This window comes from Diaphorina citri, unplaced genomic scaffold (genome assembly GCF_000475195.1).
Source record: "Diaphorina citri unplaced genomic scaffold, Diaci psyllid genome assembly version 1.1 scaffold1273, whole genome shotgun sequence".
Lineage (NCBI taxonomy): Eukaryota > Metazoa > Arthropoda > Insecta > Hemiptera > Psyllidae > Diaphorina > Diaphorina citri.
The window spans coordinates 42,721-53,326 of NW_007378702.1; positions in this window are offsets into that span (position 1 = coordinate 42,721).

A 10,606-nucleotide genomic window follows, 5' to 3' on the forward strand; every position below is an offset into this window, starting at 1 on the left:
AAACAAAATGGTGACTAGGGGGGGGGAGGGAGAGAGAGAGAGGGAGGGATATAAATGTTCAAATCCCAGGCCAAACTTAATGCACTTTGCATCGGTTTGAATTTATACTAAAGTCACTCTCTCTCTCGTCTCCCTCCTATATTTCCCTCCCTCTTCCTCTCTCTCTTCCCTTCTTGTCTCTTCCCCCTTCTCTTTTCTCTCTCTCTCTCTCTTTCTCCCTCTTTCCTCGTTTTCTTCCTCCAGTTCTGTCGCTCCCTCTTTCTCTATATATTTATATTCTCCTTTTTCTCTCCCCCCTTTCCCTCTCTCCTTTTTCTCTCCCCCCTTTCCCTCTCTCATTTTTCTCTCCTAGTTATCCCTAGCTCTTAACTGCTCTCTCTATTTCTCTCCCTTCTCCTTCCACTCTCTTCCTCTTCTTCTTCTTCTTCTCTCCCTCTATTTGTCTCTTTCTCTGTCTGTCCTACACAAGTGTTTCAATTAATATCCCACTATTTCATTATAATGCTCTCTCATTAATCTCTCTCTCTCCCTCTACCTCCATCTCTCTCTCTATCTCTCTCTCTCTCTCCCTCTCTGCCTCCCTCTCTCCCTCTCTCTCTCTCACCTCAATATGGGAGTGATCTGTGACCTGAACTATGCCCAGAACATAAAATGGGAGGAAGAGAGAGACAGAGACAGAGAAATGGAGAAAAAGGGAGAGAGAGAGAAAGAGAAAGAGAGAGAGAGAGAGGGAGAGGGAGAGAGAGAGAGAGACGGGGTCTGGGAATTTGCAGTTTTTTATCCGCAGTTTTGCATTTTGCTATACGGATTGGGGGGTCGATTTATCTCACTTAATAACGGTTTGCTAAAAAGCTTCATAGTTATAAATATGGCCTTCGATTGTTTGGTTTTTGCTACTAGGCCTTCAAAATTTCAACCTTTGGTTTTTGGTGGCGGCCGGCCTGACAAATAACACTGATCGGTTTCGATGGTCTGTAGATAGATGTAGATAGATAGATATAATATACTTTATTTGTAATAATAATTGTTACAATTGTTAGATAGATGTAGCCTGTTGTAGAAACATAATACGCGTATACCGCCGCGCCGTAAATAGTGCTGAATTTAATTCTAATTTGAAATTCACCTCTCTGTTTCAGGTAAGACTGTAAGAGAAAAGAAATGTTGATTTGTCTGGTGGTAAGTATCTTCAGTTATTTTAAAGTACCTATCCTACAATGTTAAAGCATAAGTGCTAAAAGGTTAAAACCTTAAAACGTTACCTAAAGCATCAGTTGTTTAACGTGGTCCTAGCTGACCAAATTCGAAAAAAAAGCTCAATAATTAGTTAGGTACCTACATGAACATGACATTACTATCCACTTCGGCCTAATATACATAGTTGGTTGTTTTTTCCTAATAGTTTTTATTTATCCTAAATATATACAGCCCCTTGTTTATTTTAATATGACTAATTGTCTCATAATATTCTGCTGATGATGAAGTTTAACATTTTTAATTACCCAGGCATTTTTTTTTAATAGCATGACAGTGTCATTTTAATAACCGAGAGTGTCATTTTAATTATACTGTCAAGCGATATATACAAGGGCCTTTTATTTTTTACACTTCAATGAGTTGTTTTTTGGGGTGGTAGGCCACCCCAGAAAACAAGGGAGGGAAGGGGAAGTAGGGCAGTACTGGAGGAGAGAGGAGGGATGTTTAATAGAAGTGGATATAAAGGAGAAATAGAAAATGGGTAGAAAAAAAGGGGTTTACCCCTCCTTTTGTGCATGATTTTTTTTTTTTTTTTTTTTTTTTTTTTTAGGGAATCAATTAAGGGAGGGGGGAGGAGGGATGTTTAATAGAAGTGGATCCGAGGAGAAATAGAAAAATCGGTGGAAGAGAAAAAAAGTAAAAAAGGGTTTTACCCCTCCTTTTGTGCATGATTTTTTGTATTTTTATTTTAGTAGGCAATCCATTAAAACCAATTTGCAATCGAAATACGAGTGCTAATTTTTCGTTGACCACGGGCACCGAACCCGGAACCTTCTGCAAGCCAAGCAAATGCGTTACCACTGGACAAAGGGCGTTCTTTTTTCGTCGTATCATAACTATTTCAAAGTTATAGAAATGTAAAGTGCGATGTTCCTTCTGGAAATATCCCCCGTTGACAACTTTACCTCCTTCTTCTCCTCAAACTTTCCTTCTCCTCCGCGGGTTCGATTCCCGCCCGGGGCGGATTTTATCCTGATGGGATAATGTTCGTTCTCGGAACGGCTGGCTTTCTCTCCTCAAACTAGATCTCCTCCTTCTCTCTCACCTCCTCTTCTTCCCCCTCCTCCTCCTCCTCCTCCTCTATAACTCTACCGTTAAAGTTCTCATCACTACAGGCCTATAAAATTAAATTGATTATCTACCATTGTACTCCTCCTTCTCACTCACCTCCTCTTCTTCCTCCTCCTCCTCCTCCTCTATAACTCTACCGTTAAAGTTCTCATCACTACAGGCCTATAAAATTAAATTGATTATCTACCATTGTAATACCTAATAATAATAATACGTAGGTACCTATAGCGTAGAAAAGAAGGACTGAGCGATGAAAGAGAGGGGAGCGGAGATTTGTAGAAGGAGGGGAAGATATTTGAAGAGGGAGGGGTAAATATTCGTAGAGGGAGGGGTTAGAGGTGGGGGAAGTCAAGGGAGAAGAGGGGAGGGAGGGAGGACACAAGTCATAACTTTTCCAAACTTAAATATCACTGGGGAGTATTAATGTGAAATGTTTCGCCTCCCATAATTTCCCCTCCCTAACCCCCCCTCCCTCTCTTCCCTACCTCTCTCTCTCCCCCTTCACGGGTTTCAAAATTATTCCGAAAATATTTCTTTTGTCCCCCCCCCCACGGAAAGAATAATTTGTGGTGGGAGGGGAGCTTTGCGGCAAAATAGTTTTGTAGAACAATTTTGCGTTTGAATTTCCCGGGGTGGGAGATTGTTTTGGAGGGGAAAAGGGGTAGGAGAGTTTGGGAGGGGAAGGGTGGGATTTTTGGGAGGGGACAGGGGGAGAAGTGGTGGTTTTTTTGTGAGGAATAGAGGGGCAGGTGGGAATTTTTTTGGGAGGGGGCAAGGGTGGGATTTTTGGGTGGGAAGGAATGTGGTTCGTGATTTATGCTGAGTTATCAAATCAGAAGAGTTGTTGAGCTGAAATAGTTACCTAAGGCCGGCCAAATAAAAACTCCTTCTCTCTCTCTATCTCCTCTTTATAATCATCCCTTCCTCTTTATAATCATCCTCTCTCTCTCTCCCTCCTTCATATATCATCATCCTCTTCGCTTGGTCTTTTCCCTCCTCCAATTCCTTTCTCCTTTCCCTCTCCTCTTGCTCTCCGTACCTTTTCCTCTTCCTTCTCTTCTTCTTCTCTCCTTTTCTTCTTCCTCATTATCCTGTCTTCCCTTATCCTCCTCCTTCCCCTCCCTCTCTCCCTTATTCTATTATCTCCCTCCTCCATCCCTCCCTCCTTCATCTTTCTCCCCTCTCCTCTTTTTTTCCTCCTCCCACTCTTCCTCTACCCCTTTTTCTCATCTTCCTCTCTTCTCTCCCTCTTGTTCTTTCTCCTCCTCCTCCTCCTCCTCCTTCCTAATGATAAATTGTCACGCCATGGTAGAAATACATATTTATTTTGAATTTATAATTCCAGCAGACAAACAGTCGTAGGAAAAATATGAAATGTTCGACAATATAATAATCTAGGTACCTATTACATGGTTTTATTTTAGTCCGTGCTTCCTTTATTATTCGCTTCGGTGTCGTCTGTCTGTCCCTATAGATTATAGAAGAGCTTATCCAAACCTGGTCGACTTACCTATACAATATCAAATTAAAGGTCTTTTTACCAGGATCACGAAAATGGTGGTGCAAATTTTGTCCAGAGAACCAAAAAGCCAAAAAACTAGTTTTTGGGGGATTTTTTCACATTTTCAGCTCTGATCTTGAAATTTGTCGCGACGACCTATGAACTCAAAGCGAGAGAGTTTTAGTTTTAGATAACACTTCAGTCGATCATTTAAGACCGGTTTTAGGGAGAACGGGCTCTAGTCTTGATTTTAAATCATTACATGAAAGTAAAATCAAAAAATCAAATCAAGAATGATAATAAACTGAATATTAAACAAATTAGGTAGGTACATAGGTACTGATTTTCTCTAATCACGACCGAATAAACTACGGGCTAAAAAATTCCCGGAGGGACGGGCCCAGCTTGTTAATTCTCGTCTTTTTATCAGACTCTTTCCAATAACTCTGTCAATATTTTCCTAACTTTTTTTTGCTTTAAGAATAGATAATGTACGTATTTGACTGTCTATTGTAGGTATGTACTTATAACCTATATCTATGTATTCCTTTTCCTCCTCATTCCTCTATGCCTTCTTCTCTTCATCTCCTTTTCTTCTTACTCATTATCCTGTCTTCCTTCTCTTCCCTTATCCTCCTCCTTCCTCTCCCTCTCTCCCTTATTCTATTATCTCCCTCCTCCATCCCTCCCTCCTTCATCTTTCTCCCCTCTCCTCTTTTTTTCCCTCCTCCCACTCTTCCTCTACCCCTTTTTCTCATCTTCCTCTCTTCTCTCCCTCTTATTCTTCTTCCTCTCCTCCTCCTCCTCCTCCTTCTCCTCCTCCACCTTCTTAATGATAAATTGTCACGCCATGGTAGAAATACATATTTTGAATTTATAATTCCACCAGACAAACAGTTGTAGGGAAAAATATGAAATGTTCGACAATATAATGTCTAGGTACCTATTTTTAGTCCGTCCTTCCTTATTATGAATTTATTACAATAGTAATAAAAAGGTATAAGGGACGGACTATTGTATTCGCTTCGGTGTCTGTCTGTCCTCATAGAAGGACTTATCCAAACCTGGTCAACCTATATATATCAAATTAAAGGTCTTTTTACCAGGAACACGAAAATGGTGCAAATTTTGTACAGAGAACCAAAAAGCCAAAAAACTGGTTTTTGGGGGATTTTTTTCACATTTTCTCACACAAATGAGCGCTGATCTTGAAATTTGTCGCGACGACCTATGAACTCAAAGCGAGAAAGTGTTAGATAACAGATAACACTTTGAGACCGGTTTTAGCGTCACCTGTGTTAAGGTACGCCGAGCAAGGCCAATAACTGGATGGGTGACTTCAACATTATATTGGGAATAAAGGGAGAACAGGCTCTAGTCTTGATTTTAAATCATTACATGAAAGTAAAATCAAATCAAGAATGATAATAAACTGAATATTAAACAAATTAGTTAGGTACATAGGTACTGATTTTCTCTAATCACGATCGAATAAACTACGGGCTAAAAAATTCCCGGAGGGACGGGCCCAGCTTGTTTACTATTGACAAATAATGTACGTATTTGACTGTCTATTGTAGGTATGTCCTTATAACCTATATCTATGTAGGTATTTGACTAGGTATTAATAATATTGTACATAGGTAGTATTTTTTGACTATTGATACTTAAATGATAATATGTAGGTAGGTAGACATGAGGACATGACATATTTATGTATACCTAGATATTTTATGTCTGGTACCTGGATTATGATTTTTTTTCCTTTTTCCTCAATGGGTTTGAGGAAATTTCCCGTCTAAAATGCTTTACAAATCAAGGAAAATTCTGAATATTCTTCTAAGGCGATTTTGATTCTAATCTAAGAAGTATGGCCGTTTGTCAAAGGCCAGTCCTCACTATCAGATAGACCTGACAGGTGGACCTTTCCAGCCGTACCTGTCAGGTCTACCTGATAGTAGGTAGTATTTTTTGACTATTGATACTTAAATGATATGTAGGTAGGTAGACATGAGGACATGACATAAATATGTACCTACCTAGATATTTTATGTCTGTACCTGGATTATGATTTTTTTTTCCTTTTTCCTCAATGGGTTTGAGGAAATTTCCCGTCGAAAATGATTTACAAATCAAGGAAAATTCTGAATTTATTCTTCTAAGGCGATTTTGATTCTAATCTAAGAAGTACGGCCGTTTGTCAAAGGCCAGTCCTCACTATCAGATAGACCTGACATCAGGTTGACCTTTCCAGCCGTACCTGTCAGATCTACCTGATAGTGTGTGTGCTCATCAGGTACCAGGTAGACCTGACAGGCGAACCTGATAATGAACAGCAGGCCTAAGGAGCTGACGATATCCTGACTTTCTCCGATCCTGTCCTACTTTTCTCTTCACTTTTGGGACAATCCCTCTATCGAGCCTCTTTTTAAGAGAGAGAGAGGGAGATAGAGAGAGGGAGGGAGAGAGAGAGAGGGAGAGAGAGAGATTGATTGATTGATTGATTTGGGTACTTTATTTTACATAGCAATTAATACAATAATACACCTCCTAAGCTACTTCTAACTTATTTTAGGTCCACCAAACTACAACAAACACCAAAACTACACAAATTACAGAGGGAGAGAGGGAGAGAGACTTTTACCTGTCCGTCTATCTTTTTATCCAATCATTCTTCCTATGCAATATGCATATTTGTTCTATTTATGTATCTCCTTATCTCGAACCCGAAACTCAGGGGTGCGAACTTGTCTGCTGTAATCTGTCATCCATTTTAAGTGGAGTCTATTTCCTCTAATGTTTTCTGAATGGGATCTGTCATTTTTTGCCTAAAAAATGTATAGAAATTGACATATTTGACATGTCCGTGATGTTTATCCCAAGCTACAGAAGGTCACTCACTACCAACTACCAGAAGTCACTTCATTCCCTCACAAGCTTTTATGATTTTGAATACCTAAGGGTTTTTATTTCTTCTTCCCCTCTTTCTTTTCCCCCCTCCAAAGTTATACCACTCCAATGATACTGATGCTATGCTCAGGTACTATTTTTTGACTATTGATACCTAAATGATACATGAGGACATGACATATGTACCTAGATATTTTATGTCTGTACCTGGATTATGATTTTTTTTCCTTTTTCCTCAATGGGTTTGAGGAAATTTCCCGTCTAATATGCTTTACAAATCAAGGAAAATTCTGAATATTCTTCTAAGGCGATTTTGATTCTAATCTAAGAAGTATGATGGCCGTTTGTCAAAGGCCAGTCCTCACTATCAGATAGACCTGACAGGTGGACCTTTCCAGCCGTACCTGTCAGGTCTACCTGATAGCTCACAAGCTTTTATGATTTTGAATACCTAAGAGTTTTTATTTCTTCTTCCCCTCTTTCTTTTCCTCCCTCCAAAGTTATACCACTCCAATGATACTGATGCTATGCTTAAACTTTCCAATCCTGATATTTTCAAAAGTCCATATTAAACATTTTACCTGATAGTGTGTGTGTTCATCAGGTACCAGGTAGACCTGACAGGCGAACCTGATAATGAATAGCAGGCCTAAGGAGCTGACGTTATCCTGACTTTCTTCTATCCTGTCCTACTTTTCTCTTCACTTCAGAGAGAGAGAGAGGGAGAGGGAGAGAGAGAGAGAGAGAGAGAGGGAGAGACTTTTACCTGTCCGTCTATCTTTTTATCCAATCATTCTTCCTATGCAATATGCATATTTGGGAGAGACTTTTACCTGTCCGTCTATCTTTTTATCCAATCATTCTTCCTATGCAATATGCATATTTGTTCTATTTATGTATGTATCTCCTTATTTTCTTTCTTCTTTTCCTTTCATCTTAAAACAATTTTCTCATATGACTGCTTTTTTCCTTCTTTCCCTTCTCCACCTCCCTTTTCCCCTTCTTCCATATCCCCTCCATCTCCTTCCACTTTTCCTCCCTCCCCTCCTCGTTCTTTCTCTCTCCTTCCCTTCAACATTTCCCCTCCCTTCCCTTGCGTACCAGAACGCCAAGCTACCTTTTACAGGAAATTTTCCCCATTCGTTTCTCGCTTCTGAACTTCCGCTTTCGAAGCTCCCAAAGCTCCCAGTCGCGAGGAAGCACCGTCTTCTATTCCGGGGGAGAGCACACCGCACGCTCCAGGACGCATGTGTCATGAAACGCGCGTGCGAGTCGACTAATCCCCTCTCCTCGTTTACAGCACTTTATATACTCTTCCCCTCCCGTCTCGGCGCGTTCAAGATTTGAGGGGAAGTGGCGGGAGAGATAAATTCCCCCCGCTGCAACCCCCTATCCCCCGTTTCTCCTCCAGGTTTTTCTGAAAATTTATATTTTTCCTCTTTTTTCTTCCTTCGGTGGAAAAATAACGAAACCTCTCTCTCTCTCGTTCTCTCTCGCTCTCTCCCCATTTGCGAACGTGTCACCGGGTAGAACCTTTAGTCCCGCACGAGAAAAAGTTTATTGAAAAATAAAAAAAAGTAGGAAATATTATGTATGTATCTCCTTATTTTCTTTCTTCTTTTCCTTTCATCTTAAAACAATTTTCTCATATGACTGCTTTTTTCCTTCTTTCCCTTCTCCTCCTCCTCCTTCTCCTCCTCCTCCTCCTCCCTTCTTTGCCTCTTTTGTCTCGAGCTCCTTACATCTATTTTCCTTCTCCTCCTTCTTCTTCTTCTTTTTTTCCTTGTCTTCCCCCTTTCTTTGTCTCTTCTGTCTTTAGTTTTCACAGTTTTCTTCCCTCTTCCTTCTCCTCCTCTTCTTCCTTCTCCTCCTCCCCCTCCTTTCCCTTATCTTCCCTCTTCTTTGTCTCTCGTGTCTTTAGTTTTCAGCTTTATTTCTTCCTCCTCCTCTTCTTCTCTCGTGTCTGTAGTTTCTTCTCCTCTTCCTGCCTCTTTTGTCTGGAGCTCCTTACATCTATTTTCCTTCTTCTTCTTCTTCTTCTTCTTTTTTTCCTTGTCTTCCCCCTTTCTTTGTCTGTTCTGTCTTTAGTTTTCACAGTTTTCTTCCCTCTTCCTTCTCCTCCTCTTCTTCCTTCTCCTCCTCCCCCTCCTTTCCCTTATCTTCCCTCTTCTTTGTCTCTCGTGTCTTTAGTTTTCAGCTTTATTTCTTCCTCCTCCTCTTCTTCTCTCGTGTCTGTAGTTTCTTCTCCTCTTCCTCCTTCTTCTCCTCCCTCCTTCTTCTTTATCTTCGGTTTTCCAGTTTTTCTTTTCGTTTTTCCCCGAGAGAAAATCTACAATACATATTTATGAAATGTTAATTTTTTTTTCCCTCCTTCTTACTTTATCTTCGGTTTTCCAGTTTTTCTTTTCGTTTTTCCCCGAGAGAAAATCTACAATACATATTTATGAAATGTTAATTTTTTTTTCTCTCTTCTTCTTCCCTTTCTCATTCATCTTGTTTTCTTCTTCTTTTTCACTGCTTACTGCGTTTCTTGTCTATCCTTTTATGTCGGGGTTGGTTAGTCTTCTTTCCTCATTGTCCTTCTTTCTTCACTTTGTCCCTTTCTTTCCCTTTCTTTTTAGCGTCCCTTTGTCGTTGTCCTCTTCCTTTTCTTCGTCTTCTTCTTAAAATTATTCTTCTTCTTCTTTTTCTTCTTCTGCTTCACATTTTTGTCTGTGTTTTTTGTTTTTTTTTTTTTTTTTTTTTTTTTTTTTTTCCTGCTAGGTTGCTCTCTTCTTCTTCCCTTTCTCATCCATCTTGTTTTCCCCTTCTTCTTCTTCTTCTTCTTTTTCACTGCGTTTCTTGTCTATCCTTTTATGTCGGGGTTGGTTAGTCTTCTTTCCTCATTGTCCTTCTTTCTTCACTTTTTCCCTTTCTTTTTAGCGTCCCTTTGTCGTTGTCCTCTTCCTTTTCTTCGTCTTCTTCTTATAATTATTCTCCTTCTTCTTCTTCTTCTTCTTCTGCTTCACATTTTTGTCTCTGTTTTTTTTTTGTTTTTGTTTTTTTACTTTTTTATCCGTTGTCGAGACAAGAAGGAGGAGGAAGGGAAGGAGGAGGAGGAGGAGGAGGAGGAGGAGAACATCACTATGATTTGCATTTTTTTCTTTCCTCATCTCCCTCTTCCTCTTTCCTACCCAGTCCATTTTCCTTGTTTGATTTCTGTCTTCTTCGTCTGTCTTTCAGTTCTCTTCTTCTTTTTCTCCTCCTCCTCCTTTTTCTCCTCTGCTTTCTTCTTCTTCTCCTCCTTCTTTATCGTCTCCTTCAGTACATAAACAAATGGAATGAACAGTCCTTGAGTTAAAACTTTCAAAGTCACATATTTCCTTCAATTATGTATTTACCTATAATAAATAGGTATGTACTCTGATACTATAATTTGTACCTTTTTTCTTGTTATTTTCCACAGTTATGTAGAATAGAATAGAATAGAATATACCTACCTTGTTTATCCTGCCCGAAAAGGACTCACTGAAAAGTCCTAAAGCAGCCTGAAGATGGTCTCGTAATTTTATTTTACCTATTTGATCGGTTAATGATAATATGTATTTTTACTTTCTATTACTACAGTATAGCGGAGCTATACTAGTAATGAAAGTATTGCAATCGGTCCAAATTTTCAAAATCGGGGTACCTGGAATATAAGTATTTTTTTGGTTTAAAAATTTATTGAGAGTGGAATTTTACTTTTACTAAAGTAAGTTTAGGCAAAAGTGGTACATTTTATAATGTAGGTAGGTCAAAACGTAAAGGGTAAAGGAGAGAGAGAGAGAGAGAGAGAGAGAGAGAGAGAGAGAGAGAGAGAGAGAGAGAGAGAGAGAGAGAGAGAGA